The sequence below is a fragment of the Crocodylus porosus genome, unplaced genomic scaffold, assembly GCF_001723895.1.
Source record: "Crocodylus porosus isolate Cpor-Errol unplaced genomic scaffold, CroPor_comp1, whole genome shotgun sequence".
Lineage (NCBI taxonomy): Eukaryota > Metazoa > Chordata > Crocodylia > Crocodylidae > Crocodylus > Crocodylus porosus.
In genome coordinates this window covers 2,756,479-2,780,038 of record NW_017728926.1, presented here as the reverse complement: position 1 = coordinate 2,780,038, position 23,560 = coordinate 2,756,479, and the positions used below count along the sequence as shown (strand labels likewise).

Sequence of the window (23,560 nt, the reverse complement as noted above, 5' to 3'; positions counted from 1 at the left end):
GGTGGATCCATCCACTCTACCTGACATGAAGAGACTATCATATTTTTTCCACCAGAACAGCTAGTAATTATATACGTTTCCATCAAGCCTAGGGCTTCCACTCTGAGCTTCATTCTGATGGTCACAGCTCAAATGCCCTGAATCCTAATCTTCATAAGTTCCCAAGCAGGAAGCAACTTTGACCACCTGAAACCTGAGGCACTGCTCCTGCCTTTGTTCAAGGTAATTTGCATCATCACAGAACCTCACAAGAGAGCTGAGAGACTCCTTACTGCCTGCCCAGAGGAGTTTTCCATCTACTGACTCCTCTGTGAAATCCTATGAAATATGAACTGCCCTTTCTACCCAGGAGAACTTTTACAATCTTTTCTCCAGTGCCTGATGAAGGGTGTTTGTGCCCAAGAGCTTGCAATTAAAGAATTTTGTTTGCAAAAATCTTGTTAGTCTAATAAAAGATATCACCTCTACCATAAGCCATGATTGTTTTATTCCTCTAGACCAATATGGCTACAACCTGGATACCTGAGTCCTAAAGAGCTTACTGTCTATGAGTAAGAGGATGCAGCAAGCAGAAGGGTGGATACTTTCCTGTTGCTATCTTTGGTGAAAAAACTCAAGTGTGAGATCACGGGTGCGATTCCCTCTGTTTGACCTAATCTAAATCTGGAATAGCACGAGTAGAGTTAACTGAATTACCCTTTTTGTGGACTGGTTTTGTGTGTGCTTGCCTGGCCCCAAACTTTGACGGTGATATTTTGTTTTTTTTATCAGCAGACTGTTTTACTTAACCACAAGGGGCTGAGATACCATTGTTACTGTGACATAAGCCATTATGCTAAAGCAGTTTTGTTTCTTGTTTCCAAACCTAAAAATTCAGATATTTACAAATTAATGAACATTATTATACATCTCATTAACATAACTTTTTTTAGGGGGGAAACATCCTATAAAATGGTTTCCCCCCAATATAATCGCTGTGTTCTGTTTACTCTATTAATTGGTGCCAAACTGTGAACTTTTCAATTTCCTTATGGTTTAACTTGTGAAGCCTGTAAATTACTAAAAGGTTCCTCTCCTAATTTAAATGTTAAAAGATCATGTGTGGTAGTGCCTGGTTGGGGAGCTGTACTTGCTAAAGCAAACTGTTAGTGTCAGTCAACCACTGGTAACTGGGGTTTTTCACCATCACAGGCATATTGTATACACAGAGCACACACCCCTGTATTCTGCTCTTTGTGCCGGCTCCTCAGAGAATGCAACCCTGCATGGATCTAGCCAGTTACCCAAGAAGGCACCTGACCACAGTGATCTCGACCATCTTCCAGCTGAACACTGCAGCTAGCTATAGGAAGGCAGGCAGCAGGCTCATAGGCAGGAGTGCATCCAAAGGAGGTGCAGTGATCCAGTTATACCCCTTCCCCTTTTGATTCCTGGCGCACCCAGAAGTTTAAAACTAAGTGCTTAGCAGTGGCAGCAGCATTTCTATTCAGGTACCACTGAGGGAATCAATTGACTTCATGGCTTATCATAATCTATCCGATTCTTTCTCAATTGTTGGTTCCGTAGGTGTTAATGACCCTCCTTTTTAATGGTCTTTAATGGTTTCACGGATCAAGCTGTTTTCTTCTGCAATTCGGCTGTCTATTAGCTGCTCCTGGAAATGTAGCCCCTATTTCATAGCCTTGCAGACTATTTTAAACTTAGGTGTATAAGTCATAACTCAGCTGACCATTAACTCAGGTATGGTTTGTTCACCTCTGTATTTGTGTGTTCCTGATCAATGCAGCACTCAAAGTGTGTCAAAGCAGAAGTAGCAGTTTCTTTGGCTCTACTCTGTTCTTTCTCAGGAAGAGGCATGGCTTGAACAGTCAATAAACAGTTTGGTTTTTTATGTTTGGGTTAGTGTATATTGGCACACTCCTGCCTGCCAGGAAGGCTTTTGGAAAGCCACATGAAAAAAATGGGTTCACATGTGGTGAGGCTGATAGTTACTCATTTCCCATGCAAGCAAAATCCACAGTTTACATCCTCCTCCTGTGTCCTCTCCTCCATACTCACAAGCATGGGCAGATCTAGGATTCTGAAAAGGGTACACATGGTACACATCATCGTATATCACACAACACCTAGTTTTTTCCAGTTAAAAAAAAAAAACAAACCTAAAAGCTTTACTAATATGCTAGGGACCTAGGGATATATTATTCAGTTTAACAGAAGTAAAAGAAAGAACTTTATTGAACTGTGTATTAATTTGCTACATCATATATTATGTATAAAAATACAACAAAAATAATCAAAAGATGTAATTTCATTAGTTATGTAGTCATTAGAATTAAATGTACGTGCCTTTTTCAGATTCATAAAATACAGCTGCCTTAAGCATCTTGTCAGTGCATCCAGTGATTTCCTGAACATTAGGGCCTTGTTACACATTAATTTTAGGCAGCTCCTAGACTCTTAACCCCTGGATTGCCTGCACATTAACACCTGAAACTAATTTTAAGCATACTTTAGGCAGCTTAAGAGTTACACCACTCCAGGTGTAAATTTATCTCTGATCCATGTTACCCAGCTCATGTTTCATTAATGTGTGGCCACTTTCTACAGATGAGCCACCCAAGTTGCAGTCCTCCAGCACCTGAGGATGCAGTGTCCCCCACCCCTCCGGTTCGGCGTGGACAACCTTTCCATCCCCTGAACTCTGCTGCCTAGGGGGCATGTCTGGCAGCAAGCTACCTCCTCCTCCTGCCCCTAGGAGTGTAATCTCCCCCCTCCCAGGGTGCAACCCTGTACAAACAGCCTGCAGAGCACATGCCGGATAGTCAGGTTACAGGGAAGAAATGATTTCAGAGTGAGGTCTGGGGGGGGACGGCAGGGGACAAAAAGGTAGAGGGCCAGATAAGGTCCTCATGAGCTGGGGCTTTGTTTCCCAAGCAGGGGCAGTAGCTCCAGCAAAAGTGCCTTCCCTCACCATTTCTTATTCCCAGCCACCCCAGGAAACATGACCAGAACCCAGCACCCCCCGCATCCCAATCCCAATTTATTAAAGCATGAGATCTTCTTTAATTTAGTTTCTCTTTATTTCTAAATTCTTTTTTTTTTTTTTCTTTTTTTACTTCTTTTTATTTTATCCTTCAGTGGCTGGCTGATTTTTTTTCACCACCCTTCCCCCACACCCATTTCCCTTGCACCTCCCATTTCATTACCCATCCCCATCCCACTAATTCTCTACCGCCTAGCTTCATGTTTCCGCTGCCCATCCCCTCCCTGCCACCCGCCCCCATCTACAGCAGAGATGGAGGCCTGTCCTGGCTCATCAGCCCTGGAATAGCAATTCACAACTGTAGCTCCTAGTCCATCTCCTGCTTGCCAGCCCACTAGTGGCAAGTCACAACTGTGCAGGTGGGGGTCAGTCAGAGAAAGTTGCTAGCCTTGAAATGTGACTACTCCAAACTGGAGCTAGCAGTAACACCAAACAAACATTTAAGCAGCTCGAAGTGCAGTGTGGCAGGGCCCTGGGTCTTGGGTCATAGGCGCATTACAGTGACCATCAGATGAGTTTCCCAACCTGTCACTGACTTCTCTAACCTACCTCAGAAGCTGTATTCTGTGGTTTGCAATTGTATATAATTACCAAGGCAGAGAACAGAGGAGAGATGCTTATGAACCTCCCATGGATTTTTCCATGGCTTAATGAATTATTCCCTTATTGCTTTGACTCTCCCCTCAATTTGATGAGCTTCTGTTGCAACTGATTTTATTTGGAGTTTTATGGTGACACTATGTAACTCTGAAAATGCAGGGTTTACAGAAGTAAACAAATGTGTCTCATGGCATCTCCTTGATTAAGTAGGTTGTCTCCCTCATGACCTGCTGCTGATCTTGTGTTTCCATCAGCCCCAAAACACTTAAAATCTTCTATCAAAAAAGCTTGCCAGAATTAACTCCAAGCCTGCTGAATGTTGCCCCTGCCCCTTAAGCCCACCACTTTCAACATATCAGAAATGTTTTCTCAACAGGTCATCGTGGGAGTATCAGTGTGCTAAGTTGGTTAAGTTCAGGAATGACTCAAGCTCTCTGCATGTCCTACCAGACATTTCAGGAAGCTTCTTTAATTGTATTTATTAAATTAAATATTTATTAAAATTTTCTGTACAAATATTTGGCAGTGGACAGGCTGCTGTTGGACCTACATGTTTCTCTAATCTTTACATCATTATGATGTACACCTTGCTGGGGTTGTCTGACCCCAGTACTCTTTCCTGCCATGGCAGGGGGGCAGACTAGATGATCTACTCAGGTCCCTTCTGACCCCTGAAACTATGAAACTATGAAAGACATGCTAATTTAAAGGTATGTTCCCACAAACAAGGCAGCAGCAAGTACTTGTACTTTGATACACACATGTGGATTTATAGGGAAAGAGTTTTCATACCATACCCAGCGTTAGAGTACAATGGAAATGAATCTAACGTAGGTTAGGTCCCTGTTTTATTTAATGAGTTTCCTGGCTTGGGAGTCATGAGCACTCTCTGTTAAGAGGACAGCAGTGTGCATTTGATGTAGAAGGAATTCATTTAGCCTCAGACCTCTCCAGCGAAGATGCTGGATTTGTGAGAGAAATAAATATCATGCAGATACTTTCTTATCCTTATGTGGATTGATTCAATACAAGTGCTCATCCTCTCCTTCAGATGAGAACCAATCTTGTATCACTAAAACCTCATTTCACCATTTGCCATTAAATTATATTAAAAGAGCTTTCATGTTATCTCTTAAGTGGATGCTTTTTATTCCAACCACACTTCCTTTATCACGAGCTCCTGCTCTTCTTGAAGCAAGTTCTTTCCTTGTGTGTACCATAAGGGAAAGCAGGTCAATTATTTCCACTGCACTGATCTTAAACAACTTTAGACTTCACAGAATGTTATAATCGGAATGATAAAAAACCCACCTTGTGAATAAAAACATTACACACCATTAATTGATCTCCATAACAAGAGCTGTTTGCTTTTTGAATTCCCCATCCTTTTCCTTGAAGTTCCTCCATTTTCCGAGAATTAAAGGAGCTTTCAGTGATGGGCAAAAGCCAACTTATCTGGAATGGTACAAAGTTTTCAATTACTCTGAGGAGATGTATGTTTTCCATTACAATTTTCAGCACCATTAGTCTAGTTACAGAGATGGGCATGTGAATTGCATGCGGATTCTTATAATTATAAGTCATCAGCAATTCTTTGGAAAAAGCCTTGCTTCCTTGATAATTTGCCAATTTGCCTCGTGGCAAAGGCCTTTTAAAAGCACGCAGAGTGTAACACTATACTTCTAAAACATCAGCACCAGGTGAGAGGGTTTCACTTGAGAATTTCACTGGAGTTTCTGAGTAGACAGCTGCATAGACGAACAGGCTATTTCTTACCATTGCATTTACTGTGGTAGGACCAGGAGCCCCCAACTGAGTGGGCAGTTGTTTCGGTTGGAGGGCTGTTTAATGAGTTTTGGTGAGCTGTCAAGGGCCACGAGGGTAGCCCCACCCCTTGACAGTTGTTCCACCCACTGGTCACCATCTTGGAACCAGAAGTCCCACCCTTAACCCCTAACTTTTGCCACCAGAAGTCCTTCCACTTGGCCCCAGAAGTACTCTGTTTGGGAGGGGAGTTGCCATCTTGGAACCAGAAAAGAGCCAAATCATATAAGTCAAACACCCACTATAACATATATTAATATTATTGCAAAAAAATTTTTGTCATGATTTTTGTTTGCTAGTAGATAATAGAGGTGATTGCATAATAAATAACTCAATAATAAAGTCTTACTTTTGTATATTGTGTGGTTGGGGGTGTGTGGTGGGGTATGGGGGGTGTGGGTGTGGGATTTGTGAGGGGATGTGGCTGTGTGTGAGGGGTATAGGATATGTTGGGGGTGTATATGTGAGGGTAGGGTGTGGGGTATGAGGGAAGATGTGGTGTTGTGGGGACCCCTACACACTGCCCGCCCCCCCATGGCACAAAAATGCCAGCAGCAGCAGCAGGTGGTGGGCCCTCAGGGCACTCATGGCATGTGCAGGGGCTGCTGTCCAGTGGCACACAGCTTCAGCAAATGCTGCACATACAAATGCTGCCAAGCTGTCCCACCTCTATTGAGCGGAGCTCATCACAGCGCACATGGAGCTCCCAGCACTCACGTGCCACTGGGGGATGCCCCACATGATGAAGCCGGCTGCTTTCCCCACCCTCTGCCATGCAGGTCCCAAGACTCTGGTAGAAGTGGAGGGGAGCCCTGACCCCTACTTCCCAACAGTGTCCCAGCACCTGCACGACAGGGGGCACCAAAGACAGCTAGCTCCATTGCGTGGGGCTTCCCCCAGTGGCGTGCAAGTGCCAGGAGCTGCTCATGCGCTGCAGGGAGCCCTGCATGATAGAGGTGGGCTGGCCTGCCTGCATTCCTTGCCACCACATGCAGTGCTGACTGGAGCCATGCCCCACCAGGCGGCAGTGCCTCTGCGGTCCATGAGTGCCCCAAGCATCTGCCGCTTGCTGCTGCTGCTGTTACTGCCACTGGAGACAGGGGCTGTGCACCATGGGGGGAGTATGTGGGGGTCCCCACATCCCCCACCCTCCCTCACACCCACACCCTGCCCACCTGAGCTCTGTGCTCCATGCTCCCATCACCATCCCACCCCCGAGCATGGGCTCCACACTCCAGCCAGCCCCAGCCACACGCTATGCACTCCCGCCAAGCTGCAGCTCTTCCTCACCCTCCGCACCCCTGCTGCTTCCTTACTTGCTGCCTGGAGCAAGCACTGCAGCAGGGACACAAGGAGGAGCTGCTGAACACCAGGGAAGCTGAGCAGGTCCCCCAGCAGCTGCAGCAGTGGCAGCAGAAGTCCTGCCCAGAAGCTGAGTGCTGACTGGGCCAGTCCCTTATATGCACATGGGTGGGAATGAGGCGTGTGGGCTGGGCAGGGTACAATTAGTTGGTGGGCGCCCACGGGCCAGATGAAATTGCCTGGCAGGCCAGATGCGGCCTGTGGGCCATATTTTGCCTGCCCCTGGATTAAAACCTGTTGGCCTGCATGCTCCACAAACACATAGTAAAAAACCAGACAGTCCGTGCCTATACTGGGAGACAAAGTGGGTAGGAAATGTGGCTATCATGGATGCTGAGGACCAGAGAGAGCAAATTCCTCACCCAAGTTAGGTGTGATAGAGCTAGGACCCAGATATGCTGAGTCCTTGCCTACTGCATAAACCAAAGAACTGTCCCTCATCCTTGATGCACGTTGACTGAGATTGCTAGGGAAGCAGAATGGGCTTCCCAGAACAAATCTCTGCCTCCCTCTTTCCCTAGAGCCTGTGAGAAAGATGAGTCTTATATGGGCTGGTAACCCTCAAATTTTGTTCTGCAAAGCCAGGAGGATTTTCTAATGACCTCTCTACACATGGAGTTAAAGGCACAATGGGATCTAATACATGATCCACACAATTGCACCTCCTGGCATGCCACACATGCCGGCAGGAAGTGTGGTTGTAGGATTGTGCATTAGATTCCATCATGCCTTATTGCCAGTGCACGGGGAAGCCCAGTCCTAGGCTCCCTCCAGCACTGGCAAGAATCAAACTCTTGCAGCTGGGAACCCCCTCAGCTGACAGGTCTTACAGCTATGGAGGTGCCCCATGCACCTCTACAGGTGGGATACCACAGCTGCTATTATTTCCCAGTCATAGGGCACCCCATGCACCCCCAAGCCTCAGAGATCACAGCAGTGCCCCACAGCTGCCAGGACTGAGATTCCCGCAGCTGTGGACTCTGGGTCCTAGCAGCCACAGGCACTGCTGGGGCTGAGAGTTCCCCCAGCTACAGGGCTCACAGCCCTGGCTACATATGGTGCACATATGGTGATGAGAGTCCAGCCAACGGAGCACTACTGCATGTGCAAATTAAAGCTAGATAGGTACTAGCTATAAAGTTGTTACACATGTTCCAGCAATAACCTTACGCCCAGTTAGAACTTTGTATGGTGAAATAGTTAATTTTCACATATAGCTGGTCTAAATTAATTGCACAGTTAATGCAGAATTGTGTGATACATGTAACATGCAGAAAGGGCCTAAAATCCTTAAGCAGCCGATAGGGATCATTTTAATTTGGTAAAGAATCATGTCCACATACTCAGGGTGCATAAAAGCTGTCTCTCTCAGGTGTTTACATCCCTTTCCTTTTAGACCATGTGCAATTGAAATCTCAGCTTGCAACAAAAACTAATAATAATAGGGTAAGAGGTGTATGGAATTTAAACATCAACACAGCCTCTCAGTCCAGCTGCACTGACCGTATCATTTACTTGTTCTGCTTCTGAAGTAATTTCTTTGCCCATTTTCCCTCCCACATACATTCCTTTAAGCATGCATTAGTCCAGTCACAGCTGTGCAGTGAAGAAATAAGCAAAGTCTTCCTCTATCAGGCAGCAGCACAATCTGATAGCTTAGCCAGGCAGCCTGGTAAATAAATAAGCAGTAAAGTACATTTAGGACTCTACAGATTTCTTTCTTGAGTTTTCGAAATTGGAAGGAAAGAGACATTATTAAAACCAAGTATAGAAGAGCTGCCTACAAGATTTCTATTTAAAGGAACACGTTTGCTGAAAGAATATGCTCTACACATCAAACCAAGACCGCTTTAGGAATAGGGAGTACTTAAACTGATACCTGATAACATTTTCCAGGGTGAATTTCCAGTGCACCCAGAGGAAATCTATTAAGGAAGAATATGAATGCAAGATGAATAGGTTTGCTTTCTGTGCAATCAGAATACCGTGTGTTTCATCAAGAGATATGTGAGCCAGGGCTGTGTTCTGTAGCACTCTTACTCATTTTCAGAAGAATTGTGCATCGGGGGTTTGACTTCACTGCAGGCTTATCTTGAGTTATAGCTTGGGCGTTGCCCAGTACACTGCACACAAACCCCCTTAACTCAAGTGCAGTTGTTCAAGAGGATGGCCTTCAGGGGGTGTAAACTACAGCTCTAGCTAGTACAACACATTCACAGTTAACACAACCACTCTGGGCTGCTAATGCAACCCTCCATGAGACTCAAGTGCTTTTTCACATGGCAGCTGCTCTCACTGTAATAACTAGCATTACCTCTGCAGTGAAGGCCAAGCCTAAATCAGAGTGAGCTTGTACTCCCATGGTACCATGCCTCCACCTAGTCTTCATCCAAATATACCCTTTGGGTCAGCAGCCGCTAACTGTCATCTAGACACATGGGGGGAAAAAACTTATTTTAAAGTATTCTAAATTCTCACTTTCCTCTGGGCTTCACAGTCCATTTTATTTCTAGCTGCATAAGCTCTAAAAGGGCAAGACGTGTCTTAATTGTTTTGCACAGTGCCTTATTTAAGCAGAGCCAATATATTAATTAATAATGGTTAATAGGAAGTGGGGCTGTGTGAACTTTCAGTGCCTGTTTAATTTCATTTTGGATTCAGACGCTTCAACAGTCAAAACATCGAATCTGAAATGAAACTCAGGGCTCCAAAATGAAATGGGCCATCTGAAACATTTCAAAAATTTTCCAAAACAATTCAGATGTTTCCGAAACTTTTCCGATGTTCCGGAGGCAGGCTTGCAGGGATAGAGGAAGAGGACTGCTCTGATACTGACATCGGTAGCTGGCCAGTGACAACAATCTGTCCCAGAGGTCCCTTCCAATCCCAGTGCTGGGGAATTGAACCAGGGGCTGAGGAATCAAACCGGGAGCCAAGGAATTCAACTAGGAGCTGAGGAAATGAGCCAGGGGCTGTAGAATAGCGGCAAGCGCTCTGGCACTGAGTCTGGAAGCTGACCAGATGATAGATCTGCCTGAAAAGGTCTGCTGACTGAATGGCGATGTCCTTTCAGCAGCCTGTCCCCAACTCAGGCTTCGTAGAACGGCCTCTCCGTCTATTTAGTGAGCATTCTGCTGGACATCATAGTCCTGCTGATGATCTCTTTGGTGACCTGCTTCATGAAGGTGCTGCTGCTGCTCTCTACCAACTGGGAGCAAATCAGCATGCCATCTGCAAAATGCAGATCCACAGAGCACTGACTGCTAAAAGGACATCTCTGTTCAGACTGCAGAACTTTTCAGGCAGACCTATCACGTGGTCAGCTTCCAGATTCAGTGCCAGAGAGCCTGCCACATCTCTCTGGCATAAAACTGCCATGGCACTTGTCAACCCCGTCTTCCTTTTGCAGCTTGCCATGGTCAAGGCCAGGGCATAGTTAGCAGTTGGGTTGGCAGGGGTCTTGATTCCCATTCAGAACTCTCTTGGGTGGCCTTGGGTCTTCACTGAGGAGGTTGACATTGATGGCTTCTCAGTGCTGGGCCATTGTCCAGCCATTTTGGAGTTCAATGTATTATAATTTTTGCCTGTTGCTATAGGGAATTGGCTTGTAGGTAAAGTAGATATGCATTAGAATAATGGTCCAGGGAAATGGCAACTGGTTTGCAACAAATTTTCCTTCCAGGCCCACTGTGCCTGACACAGGCAAGCAGCAAGTAGACACACAGGCTAGGAAATTGAAGACATGTACCACACTGTTCCATAACATTAGATAAGGGACTCCACTGTGTTTGCCAGGCCACAGTGTCCAGCTGCAGAGACCTTGAGATGATTTCCAGTTTTGGGGAACAGACCAAATTAGGATGTGTGCATGTGATGGGTTTGTGAAACAAAGGAATATGTACACAGGACAGGACATGGACATTATGAGAACCACAGGGAAACCAGTCAATGATGTCCAAAGATGAAGAGTCATCGAAGGAGAAAAAGGATATAAAAGGAGGGATTTCAGAGCAGCAAAGGGTCCCTGAGAGGGGAACCTGAAGTCACCATGGACAGCCTGTCTCACTCAACCTCCAGGCTGTTGACATCTGACATTCAAGAGAGAATCTCAGAGTGAAACACGCATACTGGCTAGGCATACTTTGACTCTGTGAACCCTGGGATAGACATAGAATTGTTTGCATTATTATCTGCTATCACTGTGTATCAATATAATTTGCCTATTATTGAATGGAGAGGTTGTGGTCAGTCTGAGGGTTTGGGTCCACCCAAAACAAGGTATCTGGGTCATAAATCCAGTGCCAGCAATTTAGTTTGAGTGCTAGCATAAAACAGATCAGAGGATTTCACCATGCAATTTCTGGAAAGGCCTCATGAGATCCAGCATGTACTGAAGAAAGAGATTTAGCCTTCATTAGAGACTTCATGCTCTAGAGAGCCCCACTATAACCCTGCTTAAATTGTTCTAACAGCTAATTTCCTTCAGCGTTAACATGTTTTCCCTCATTTCTAGTTCAGCTTGATTGAGCTTCTTCTTCCAAGTATTTTCCATTCCACCAGTTCTCTAGATGACCGCATTGTCAACAAGCCTGCTCATCACCTTGCACTCTTCTATTCTGGTCCACTGCCCTGTCATTTGTGTCTAGGCCTGCATGAGTTTCACCCTGAGTGGAGTCAATCTGTCCCAAGGAGTATTTTGCACTGCTCCATTTTCCCAGTATTTTCTGCGCTGCAGTTGAGTGACATGCTTCATGTTGTAATCTCTGTCCCATGTAACAGTTTTGCCAACAGCTCTCCATTGCCTGGCTTATAATCAACCTGTTTTAATCAACCAAGCAGCCTGTTTTAACTGCCATTCTCAATGTCTCCATTCACTTTGTATTCCTGCCCTATGACCCCAGCTATGCCCTTACAGAGCAGAAGGTAGCATTTAATTTATTACCTTATTTTTCATTTTTCCTATGTCTCCCCATTCCATCTCAGTCTTCCTCACTTATTGCAGTGGTATATCAGCCCCTCACCATCATCCTGCAAGGTGTAGATTTGGCAGATGGGGAAACAACCACTGATAAAGTCTGATGAGATTTCCAAAGCCCAAGGGGAGACTTGTGCAATGGGTTTCAACCGGAGCTGCATAATTAAACAGCTTTGAGAATCTCAGCCCAAGTGACGTGCTCAAGGACACACATGGAATTATGTAAGAGCTGGGACACAAACACAGATCTCCAGAGTCCCAGCTCACAGCCATAGCCACTTTATTTTTCCCAGCATGTGTCTCTGATAATTGGTCTCCTCGCTCACATTCTTTTCAGATCAGGTCCCGTCACAGAATGCATTCTTGCTCCCTTTCTGAGGAAAGGGCCTATTGTTTTCTCCCCTTCTCCGTCCAGTCTCCTTTTCCACTTGATCCTGCATTAAAGTCACATACAGCTTGCCAAAGAACCATTGAAATGAATAGCACGCTTGCAAAAATTGATTGTAGTGGGACTTTGCATAGTAAGCAACATGTAACAGTTGATACATGATGTTGTGTAGGAAAATGCTCCATGGGAAATTATATTGTCAGTTGCTTCTACAACTCATGGTGATTCAAGTAGAATATTTGCCTTAGGAGCAGCAAAAGGATAGTTACAGAACCATGTAACTAAAATGGCTATGATTTAAATGCAGGAAAGTGAGGGAATTATCAGGGTTAAGGCTTTCACTTTGCCCTGGAATCCTTCTGCTAAGCCTTGCCCTTGCAGTTTTTTTGGCATGTGAACTCAGGACGGAGGGAGTCTGTAGGAACTACACTACTTAGCAGCTACTGGAAGAGCTAAGGGCAAGTACAGGCAGAGAGAGAAACATAGTCTCTATTCTGATTTCCCTCGGACTACGAAACTTCACGCATGTCAATCAATCTACTGGTACCATCGTTCTTTACAGAGCATAGTCTATGTGCCAATGAGTTCTTTGATGGCTGCTGAGTCCAATGCACGAATGGCAGTTCCACCCACAGGTTGGGCATACCCATGGACTAGCAGTGCTCTGAATCCCAGCAGGTTCTTTCTTCCTCTGACACCAGTTATCACAAAACTTGATCCAGCCCACCTCGCAGCACCTTGCTCCATCTGCAAGCTGACTCTGCCAACCAGAGCAGCATGCTGCACTCTTTCCCAATCATCAGAGATTCCAAAGGATGCTAGGTCATCTTTGCAAGTATCCCAAAAATTTGTGTATTTGTGAACTGCAGAATACAGCACATTCTTTGGGATCCTGTGATCTGGCATTTGCTTGACATGACCAAGCCCCTTAAGTCTTTTCTTACTAATCAACATTCCCATGAACGACATACCAGCACAATTTAACACTTCCACATTTATCACCCTGTCTTGCCACCTTATTTGAAGAATTTTACACAGGCATCTGATATGAAAGCTGTTTAGTCTTTTGATAGGTTTTACATAGGTCATCCATGTTTATGAGTCATATAGAATAACAGATAAAATATATGTTTCCTAAATACAAATTTTCACCATAGTTGGCAGTTTGTTACTGTTCCGGCTCTGTCTTGCAAAAGACCAAAGTTCCTGGATGCTTTGCCAATTCTACTAGCAAGCTCATCATCAGGATCTACATTTCTGGTAACAGTAGAGACAAGGTAGACAAATTGGTCAACAACATCCAGATGAGTACCATCTAGGGTGATAGCTGGAACTGGTTCTGAAGAGCCTTGGTACCTGATAACCATCTTCTTCTTCAAGCTTTTTTGCTATCCCAAAGATTTTGCATGAGTCAGAGAACTTTGTAATAGGATGTTGTAGGACATCAACACTGCGAGCCACAAGGGCTGCATCATCTGCAAACAACAGCTCCCTTATGATGATCTCCTTCACCATTGTCTTAGTTCTGAACCTTGCAACGTTAAACAGTCTTCCATCATGTCTAGTGCTGAGATAGACACCCTCTCAAACATTAAAGAATGTATGTTGAAGCAGGAATGAGAAGTAAGTGTTAAAAAATGTGGGAGTCAGTATGCAGCCCTTTTTCACTCCATTGTTGATGCTGAATGAGTCAGACTCTTGGTTTTCATACATTACAGTTGCCTTCATATCATTGTGTAAGGATTTCACAAGGTTTAACAGTACAGACAACCAAGCTTCTTTAAAACAGTTTAAAGCCCCGACTGAATAACTGTGTCAAAGGCTGTGTTAAATCTATAAAAAAAAATGTTAAATCTATAAGAGCCATGTACAGTGGGATATGCTTTCCTCTGTACTTTTACTGCAGTTAAGTTATAGAAAAGACCATATCTACGGTGGACCTTTCTGAGTGGAAGCCACACTGGCTCTCAAGATAGACTCTCTTAGCTAATGTTTGAAGTCTAGGTAAAAGAATACAGCTTAAGATTTTTTGTGCAGTACTGAGAAGAGATAGACCTCTGTGGTCATTACAGTCACTTCTGTCTCCTTTGTTTTTAGAGTTGGAAGAAACAAACATCCTTGAAATCTTTGAGGAACAGTTTCTTCCTTCCAACACAGTAGCAGGTCCTCATGCAGCCTTTGCAGCAAGTCTTTGTTTGCACGTTTGTACATTTCAGCAGGTAAACAGTCCAATCCTGAAGTTTTCTTATTGGGAATATTTTTGATGCATTGTTCAAATTCCTTTAGCATAGGTTAGGCATCCAGTGAAGTCATAACGTCAAACCCAGGCAATTCATCTAGCACACATTGGTCTACTACAGAGTTCCTTAAGTACAATAAAAGTTCTGTTATCTGGCATCTTACAAGCCAGCATGCTCCACTTACCGGCATGCCAGCTTGTAAGATAAAAGTAAAACCAGAAGTGCCCACTGTGGCACTTCCGGTTTCTCCAAGCCCCCATGGCTCGGGGCAAAGCAGCCTGCGCTGCCGAGCCCGCATGGCCTGGCGGCATAACAGCTGTGCAGGGCCTGCCTCCCTGTCCCACAGGGCCCACAGGGCCCTGCAGGAGGGGCAGCAATGCTGCGGGAGGGGTGGAGGGACACCCCAGATGCGGCGTGAGAAGTGGCAGCCACTCAATTAACCAGCATTATTTTGTTATCTGGCATCCCCCGTTCTCGGGGGATGCTGGATAACAGAACTTTTACTATATATCACTCCATAGTGCTCAATCCACCTCTCCAGTTATTTCCCCTTATCAGTTATGATATCGCCATCCAGGTCTTTCAATGAAGCTGTATATGTCTTGTCAGCACCAAGTCCAGCTGATACCACTGCTTGGACCTTGGGTATCTATTTTCATGATGTTCTTCTTCTGATGATACCAGCAAAGAAAGTGTTGGACTTGACTGGCACAGAGCTCAAGAACTCTCTGACCATTGTCGTTCATATGTCCAATGCCATACCTACCCAGAATCCCAGGGTATTGCATTGAAGTCTCCAAGTACTAGGATGGGCTCTGTCCATGCAATCCTGCCAAACAGCTCTTCCAGCTATTGAGAGAAGCTGTCCTTCTCATCACTAGCCTGAAGATTTGGATCATAAACACTGGCAGGTTGATAAATCCCTTCTGTAGTCTAATTCAAAGCATCATGGTATGTATGAACACTGCAATCAGAGATTTATACAATGACTTAAGTCCATTTCTGATACCAAAACCTACCCCATGCTCTCTTCTTACTCCTCCAGGTTTAAGAGTGCCTAATGTGATGCTATTGCAAAAGCATGGCTATGCTCAGACAAAAGCACACACTAATAATTGGGCAGAGGTAGTTACAGTTCACCCATGTACCAGCTTGCCCATCCACTCAACACAAATGCTCCCTCTCTCCACTTCTTGTTTCCTCTCTCCTTCAACATTTGTGCTGCCCTTGGCTGGAGAAGGAAAATAAGAGGAACTAGACATTACAGCCAATATCCTCCAATGGGGTACTGTCCAACAGGGCTCAATTAAATGCAACATGTTGCAATTGCACAGAATCTTTCGGGGATACAGGTCTGGAAGGAACCCCCCAGATCACTGAAGCCTGTTCCCTGCCATTGTAGACAACCTCACCATATAATCCTTTCATCGGTTTTGTTCAGATCCATTCTGGTGTTTTACCCCATCCCTCTGATGGGAAGAATGGGCCAGAGCTTTGCTCCTCTCATAGTCAGAAATCCAATTCTAATTTCCAGCATAAATCTATTCCTGGTCAGTTCTTGTATCAATGTTGTCCTTTAGTTTAAATAGCTCTTCTCTCTCCCCAGTGTTTACCTGACAAATGTATTTATAAGCAGCAGTCATATCCTCTCATCCCTCACTTTGTTGGCTAAACAAGCCAAGCTCTTCCCATTTCCTCTTCTAAAGACAGATCTCCACTCCCCTGATCATCCTAGCAGGCCTTGTCTACTCCTGGCCTATATAAGCTTTTTTTTCCCTGTCAGGCCATGGCCTCAAACCTGGAGCCTCAGCTGGCCCGTTCACCATGGCCTGGACTTTCTAGCTAACCATTCAGACTGGGCAAGACTAGAAGAAGCATCCTTCAGGGCCTCTGCTCCCTGCCACCTGAGTGGTTAGTTGGGGTCAGCTGACCCTACACTTTCCTCCATATAAGCCCCTGCACAAGAACGGGAAATGTCTGGGCAGCAGGTCTCAGGCTGAACCCAGATTGCCTTGCTGTTCCTTCTGGCTTGTGCCTTTGCTTTTGCTCTGCTTGATCTCCTGGCTACTTGATCTGGCTTGCCCTCTGACTCCATCGTTTGTCTGATCGTTCAGCTTCCCGAATTGGCTCATCCCTAGACCCTGCTCTCTATTTGATCTCCTGGCTTCTCAATCCAGCATGACACTGCCACAGTTTGTGAACTGTACACAGTATTCCTGCTGATGAGTCCTTGAACATTAGCATTAATGCTTCCTTGTCTCTGCTAAAAATACCTCTCCTGATCCAGCCTAGGATTGTATTTGCTTTATCTACAGCTGCATCATATTAATGGCTTGCTGGATTTCATCAGCTAGTTACCCTCAGATCTTTTTCTTCTTCAGTTGTTTTCAGCTGGTGAGCTCTCACTTTGTGCCAGAAATTGTTGTTATTGGTCCCTAAATGCATGGCTTTGTGTTTTGTATTAATGAATGTCATCCCATTTCTAAAACTCCAGTCCTCAAGGTCATTCAGTTCTTCCTGTGTATTAGTCTCCTCTTCCTTTATATTGATGATTCCTCCCAATTTTGGGTCACCCTGGAAGCTCACTTCTCTACTATGGAAGTGAACTTGCTAGCTATAGCTTGGACCATCACAGGGTTGTCATACAAGTTCAAAGAGTCGGCATGCTCTGCTGGACAGAAACTGTAAGATGGCATAGCAGGTGAATGCTACACCTCGAGACAGACTGAACTCCCAGGGCATGTCTACACTAGATGCTTACTGCACATTAACCTAATAACATGGTATAGTAGTGTGCCAGGGCAAAAACAGTGCTAATAGCCTACTGCCCCGTGTTATTAGGCTAATGCGCAGTAAACATCACTAAATAACCATGAGCTGCTGCTACTGCACAGTAACTCTAGGTACTGCACATTTGGTTAGTACTTTATTAAGGAGGTACTAAATTAAATGAGCAGTATCTAAGGTGCATTAATGAAGGTGTAGACAGCCCCTACCCCAAGTAGGAATTCTGTTGTGTTCATGTTCAGCCACCATGCCCACCACTGTGGTGTCTGAATGTCTTCCAGAATACATTCAGTTATGGGACTAGTATCTGTCATGAATAGCTATTTCTTTCTGCTTGCCTTCTTCTCTCCCAGGGGTGGGGAGGTTTCAGTATGTACTGAATTCTTTTATCGTGCCATCATTGTTACCCATTGGAATAGCATAGAGGAGGCAGACCAGAGGCAAAGTGCACCAGCAAAACTCTAGAGGTGGTCAAATTAGGATATGATGCAGGTCCGGAAGGAGGTGCCCTAGCACCACCATCCAGTCTCAGCTGTCTGTCACTTGTTTTTAAGAGGACTAACTCACACCCAAACACTGGGGTTCATACTAGGCATTAAGTCAACAGGGCCTGCTTCCCTTACTGACACCAGCACTGGTGTGAAGGAGGGAGAAATCTCAAGGTACGGATGCTACACAGGCAACTACTAGAGGCACTACAAACAAAGCAATAAAGTACATTGTCCTGGACTCTAGAACTGGACAGGCTGAGTAAGGTGATGATCCTTAACCTCTTACTTGCTGAGGGACAGCTCGGCTCTCCCCTCCTCCTCTTTTTTGCCACACTAAAGTTGCCAACCCAAATAGGAGCCCAGGTCCCTGATGCTAAACACTGAGGGCACTGCTGAGTCCCTGCATTTAGCTTCAGATTTGTGAGTCATCTGCTCACAAAGTGATATATATCTGAATTACTCCATCAGAGACCCTGAGACAAAGTAATTTATGGAGTGTGTGAGTGTTTGGGTTTCAGCAGCAAATATTCTTCAGGTTAGGAATAAATGATTAAAATGTGCTAATTAAATTCATCCAGCAAGGTGGCCAGGCCTCAGTAAATGGATCAGGCTCCCAGCCAATTTGCTGTACTGCTTAATGAGAAGTTACATGTATAAAGAAAACATTGCATCTGCAGGGAACGGTCTGTGGAGCGTGGCTGAGAGGAGCCGCCAGCTCTTCTGTCAAAGCCCAGTGCATTTTAACACTTCCAGCTAGAGGCAGTCATGTCAACGAGGGAGCAACAACACACGCACACTTCCTCATGCAGTGCCTAACACACAAACCTGCCCTGAATTTCTCCTCAGCATTATTCTTTTTTCTGCACTCCAGTGGTGTTGTGTAACCAACCCCCTCTGACATGGAGCTGTGGGCAGTTTTGGCAGGAGTCCCTGTCTGCAGGGCTCAATAGGTTCTTTAATGGGAAACCCCACTAGTTTCCCCAGGGAAATCAAGGAAATGTAGAGTGAAAGCTGAAACCACACCCTGGTGGCAGGAAACTGGGCTTCATACAGTGAATCACATCACCCTCCCATTTGCAAGCCTTGGGCTAAGTATAAAAGAGAGCGAAGGCTTCATGCTGAATTCCCAGAGGGTTCTCACTGCTTCCAGGCAGACCTTTCATGGCATCCTGCCAGTCTATAATGTGCCTTATTTTTATTTTCTCTCGCATCATTTTCAGTTTCATGTGTTGGAGTTCAGCATAATCCTCATGCAAAGCTTAATCTGTACAGAAAATGCTTTCTCCCTGGGAGGGAATTGCTGAAGGCAGACGAAGGTGCGATATGGCATCCATATTAAGCCTCCAGTCCCCCAGTCCCTGTTAGCATCGTTCACTGGAATCGCCACAGTCACAGCGAAATAGTGTAATAGAAGCAGAATTTTAACACTGTATTTGAAATGCCACATTTATTTGTTCTCTTATTATGTGATGGCAAATATACCAGCAAATGTATTATTAAGGGTCATTCAGAGTGATGTGGTTGTTGATAAATTAACTGCCATCTGCGTGTCACTTGGTAACTTGTAATCATTCACAGCTATTCTGAGCTAAGTCACTCAGATAAAACTAGTTGCGCTAAATTTAATTTTTAAAATTGTCTAGAAATGTTGGGTGGGAATGCTGCCATTCAGAGGTGCTCTGAGACACACACCCAAAGTGTGCAGTGTAGGCACTGTGCATCAAGCAAGCAGTTGGCAGCTAAGTTTTATAATACACTGGACCAAGTTCTCAGAGGCAGAGAGAAGGAAAATCATGCTCAATTACTGCAAAATAGTTTGAGTTTTTTGGAATATTTTTTCTTCCTGAACCAGGTCACAGCACACAAAACTTCTTGGGTTTCATAGAACTTGAATGCTACAAGTTTTCTTCAGATTCAGATGGTCTCATGGCAGGAAAGACCATATGAAATGGAAACAGGCTCCCATGGGAGTACCACCTTCCCCTCTTGCCTGTCCCAGGAGGTGGCCAAGGACTTGGAAATCTTGGTTTCCAAGGGTACCAACGTAACAGTTGCTGTGAACCAGGGAGTCCAGGACAGCAGGAAGCCATGACAGCCACTTTGTACCAGCCTTCTACCATGCAGGCTGCAGAATGGCCAGAGAGAGGAGTCAGGAGAGCAGGTGGGTTTCAGCCACAAAGTCTTGTTTTTGCTAAAATTTCATCAAAACAGGCACATTTTAAACATGTCAATGTCAGTAAATTATGCCCCACCACAATGATTCAATGCATGTCACCATAGATTGGTAGTCAAGTCATGAAGCAGGTTTGCAGCATGAAGCAACATAAGGCTTCAGCAATTATGCTGAGACACTGGTTTGGAAAAGTGGGGAGAACATCTTGGTCTGATTAGTACAGTATGGTGAGGAACTTCACTTGTAAGGAAGTGTGTATTAAGGCTGCTTCTATGGCTACCGTGGCCTTATTATGAGGGAATAGCTATCCCTTGAAGGGAGTGGAAGCAGTAGAATTTACATAGTGATGAGGCATTCCAGTGGGCTCAAGAACTAAAGTTGATTTTCTTTTCCAGCTAAAAGCAGGTGTGAGTGGTACTTATTAATCTGAGTCCACCTCTAAATGCACTTAACAATGCAAGTTCAATTAATTTTTAGAGTGCCCAGGTAGGAAGTAATCATTAAAAACATGTAAATTAAATTACTTGGGAGCTTAATAGATTAGTCATTGACTTTCCAGCTTATGTTGGATCTTAACCTTCAACAGAAATTAATCAGCAAACAGTTCTCTGAACTGGCTATAAAAGGTCACAACACAGTGGCTGAAACACACTAAATGAAACCTTAGCCTCAGAGTTGTCTGTCAGGAGGAGGTAGAAAAAGAGATGGACTGCCATGGAGCTTCATCCTTGGGATGCCATGGAGCAGACACTTTTAGACTCATCCTTGCCTGGATATTTGTCTGTGACAATGAGCCCCGTGTGTGACATCTGTGCTCATAAATCCATTGTATACAAAGTGGGTGAATCCTCATTGCTCTGAACACTGAATGTGTTTTGATAACTTTTGCAATGGAAGTGTGGGTTTACCTGGACGCAGTGCTTTATGCCCTGGGGGCTATCATCCAGTCTCACACTTTGCCTTCTAAAGGAAGACCATTTGGGGAAGGATGTAATTACAAATAACAGGGAAAATAAGCTCTTAGAAATTATAATACACTGCATTAAGACTTGGACCATGGGAACTATTTCCAGTGTGCTGCACCAATGATTCTACTCACTATTAGGAACAGTGACACACTCTCTATAGAGGTACATCGTAACAAATCTCTCTCTACTGCCACATATGCATGCAATGAGGTGTCTGTATCATTCCAATCACAGAAGTAAAAGTTTTTAATGGGAATTTGGCACAAAATTCCTTTAAGTACCCTGGGTACTGCCACCTTGATAGTGGAATGAAGGATAAATTAGTAAGGGAGGCAATGATGAATAAATAAAATAAAAGCCAATGAACACAGAGATGCCCACTGACTTGTCGTTTCTTCACCTCAAACCTTTAGTAATTTGTCCCTGTAAAACATAAACTGAGCTAGGCTGCACCATCATTCCTGCTCTTATCATAGCTATGCCTGTTGCTAGTGACCATTTGCATCCAGCCAGGTGTGGAGACAAACAAAAGAAGGTTTCCTGGGGAAGGCAAAGGAGGCCTTTATCTATCTTACTCTGAGAACATATGATGCAAGATCAGTATCATAACACGGGCAGAACAAGGTGTCAACTTAGAAGGGGCACCTCGTGTCAACTCAAAAGGGGCACCAGTATGCCCCCCTCCCCTTAGAAGTTTTTTCCATGGGAGGGACAGCCTGCACAGCCCTGCCACAGAATATCTGTGGGGTACTAGAGTGATCAAGGCAAGTGAAATGCACCCCCCCCCCCTCCCCTGGCTTTGTGGTGGGAGGCACAGTCCTGCACCCTAACGCACTACTGGTGTGGGGAGTAAATGGGATCCCAGGAGCAGCCTTGGGGAGTCCACAGTGGCTGGGCTGCTGCACTGGCGTGCAGTGAGTCCATTCCTTAGCTACAGCAGCCAAACTCATGCCATTACAGAAGAAGCTGTAGCAGCTGCCACCCAAGCATGGAGAGCAGGATCAAGTAAGACTCCACCGGACCACCCTCCTGCTCTCCAGTAGTCAGCATAATACACACCCCCACCTCTGCCCTGGGCACTGAAATAGCTTGCTACGCCTCTGTACAAGATGTTCTTGCTGCTATAAGTGGGATCTAGGCACACATCGCCACATGACTGAATCCCCCATCTGTCTGTCAGCAATGTCCTAAACAAATCCATGATGAAAAGCCTGGTGAATTTGTGCATTGAGCCATCATGGGCGAACTCCAGATGCCTGTCCTGGGGTATCAGGGACAGGGCTAAAATAGAAGAAGACTGAGAATCCTAGTAATGCTAAAGCTGGGAAACTGAGGTGAGGAAGAAAAAAGAGAGCTGAGAAGCTCCTGCAAAGTTGACAAGAAAGTTGCTAGAGCTCATGTCAGTGGAAGATGTTTAGATTTTTGAGCACCAGAAATTTCTTACATGTTCAGGGTTTGAGAAGCCTCTAACAGCGAGGTAGCCGCAGAAGCATTGCCTTTCAGGAAATGCCCCCATCCCTCAATCTCTGTGAGTTCCTGGGCTTGGTAGTCAGGTAATTTTCTGTTAAAAAAAAAAAAAGGAGCAACCTTTAGTATAGAAAAAAGTGACTAAGACAGATGCCAGTTTATACGAGCTATCTAAGGAAGCTATTTCTAAAACTGCAATTACCAGAAAAGGGGAAAAAAATTACTACTTACTTCAGGGATTTTCACACATGGAGAAGCAGAGTTGTGGAAAATAATCAGAGCAATATGTTTGGAAAAATACATTATTTATAATGAAATATTTCACAGCAAAAGGTCACTAAGAGAAATTGAAGGCTAGTAAGTAGTTGCTTTATTGCCATAAGGTTTATGGTCACCTTTAATTAAGATTATAATAGGCAAGTTTTAAATCTATTAAGCGAGCCCAGTTTAGGGCCCAGCCACCGGTTTCAAGAAAAATGAACTGAAGAGTCAACTGACAGTCATAGCTTGGCCAGTTTGCTCTGCTGTGAATCAGGACAATTCCTCACAGGATTAATTTCCATACAGACACACAACACAAAGCCTTAACCAGCATGTTGCTGGAGCCAGATTCATCAAGGGGGTATGCAATAGAGATATAGGTAGAAAGCCACATTCTCCTCCTCGTAGGGCTCTTCTACACATTGACCTTCAGCAAACTTGTTACTGCTCCATGCGCGTGGTGCACAGTTAGTTTTAGGCACTACTTCTCCATACAGCGTGCCACTATGGCAAAGTAGCTGCCAGTCACATGTAGACGCACGTGATCACAACGTTGCCTTAGAGCATTGTATGGCGATGTAGCGTGTCACTACGGTGATGTAGGTGTTGTGTAGATGCACCCATAAACACCTTACAGCCCTAACTATGGGGAGGCACAGACATTTTTTCACATAAGCCCTGGGTGTCACACCGGTGTTGTCTGCAGTAAGGAACTCAAAAACAGATGCTGCCAGATACATACCTTAGAATATCAATCTTCTTTATTTCCATTTGAGGTCTCTTTAGTCCTGATTTGCTGATACAAAGGCTTTTTGGTGATATGTTATGAAGAAACCCATCTGCCTAGATCAAAATGTGGTTTTCACTTCAATATACAGCAGCTGAAGGTCCAAAATGTCGGAGAAGTCAAAACTTTTGACCTAAATTTTACTGAGATCCTTAGTTTCAAAACCATTAGCTTTTCCTGAGAGCAGCGAGGTG

At 44.7% G+C, this 23,560-nt stretch overlaps 1 long non-coding RNA gene across 1 annotated transcript in view; it reads right to left on the bottom strand.

Moving 5' to 3' along the window:
* LOC109314192 overlaps positions 1-22,580 on the bottom strand; it is a 150,599-nt gene extending 128,019 nt beyond the window's left edge. The window contains exon 1 of the long non-coding RNA XR_002102243.1: positions 22,550-22,580. This is a non-coding gene — a long non-coding RNA (uncharacterized LOC109314192). The remainder of the gene's footprint in view (positions 1-22,549) is intronic.
* Between the last annotated feature and the right edge of the window lie 980 nt (positions 22,581-23,560).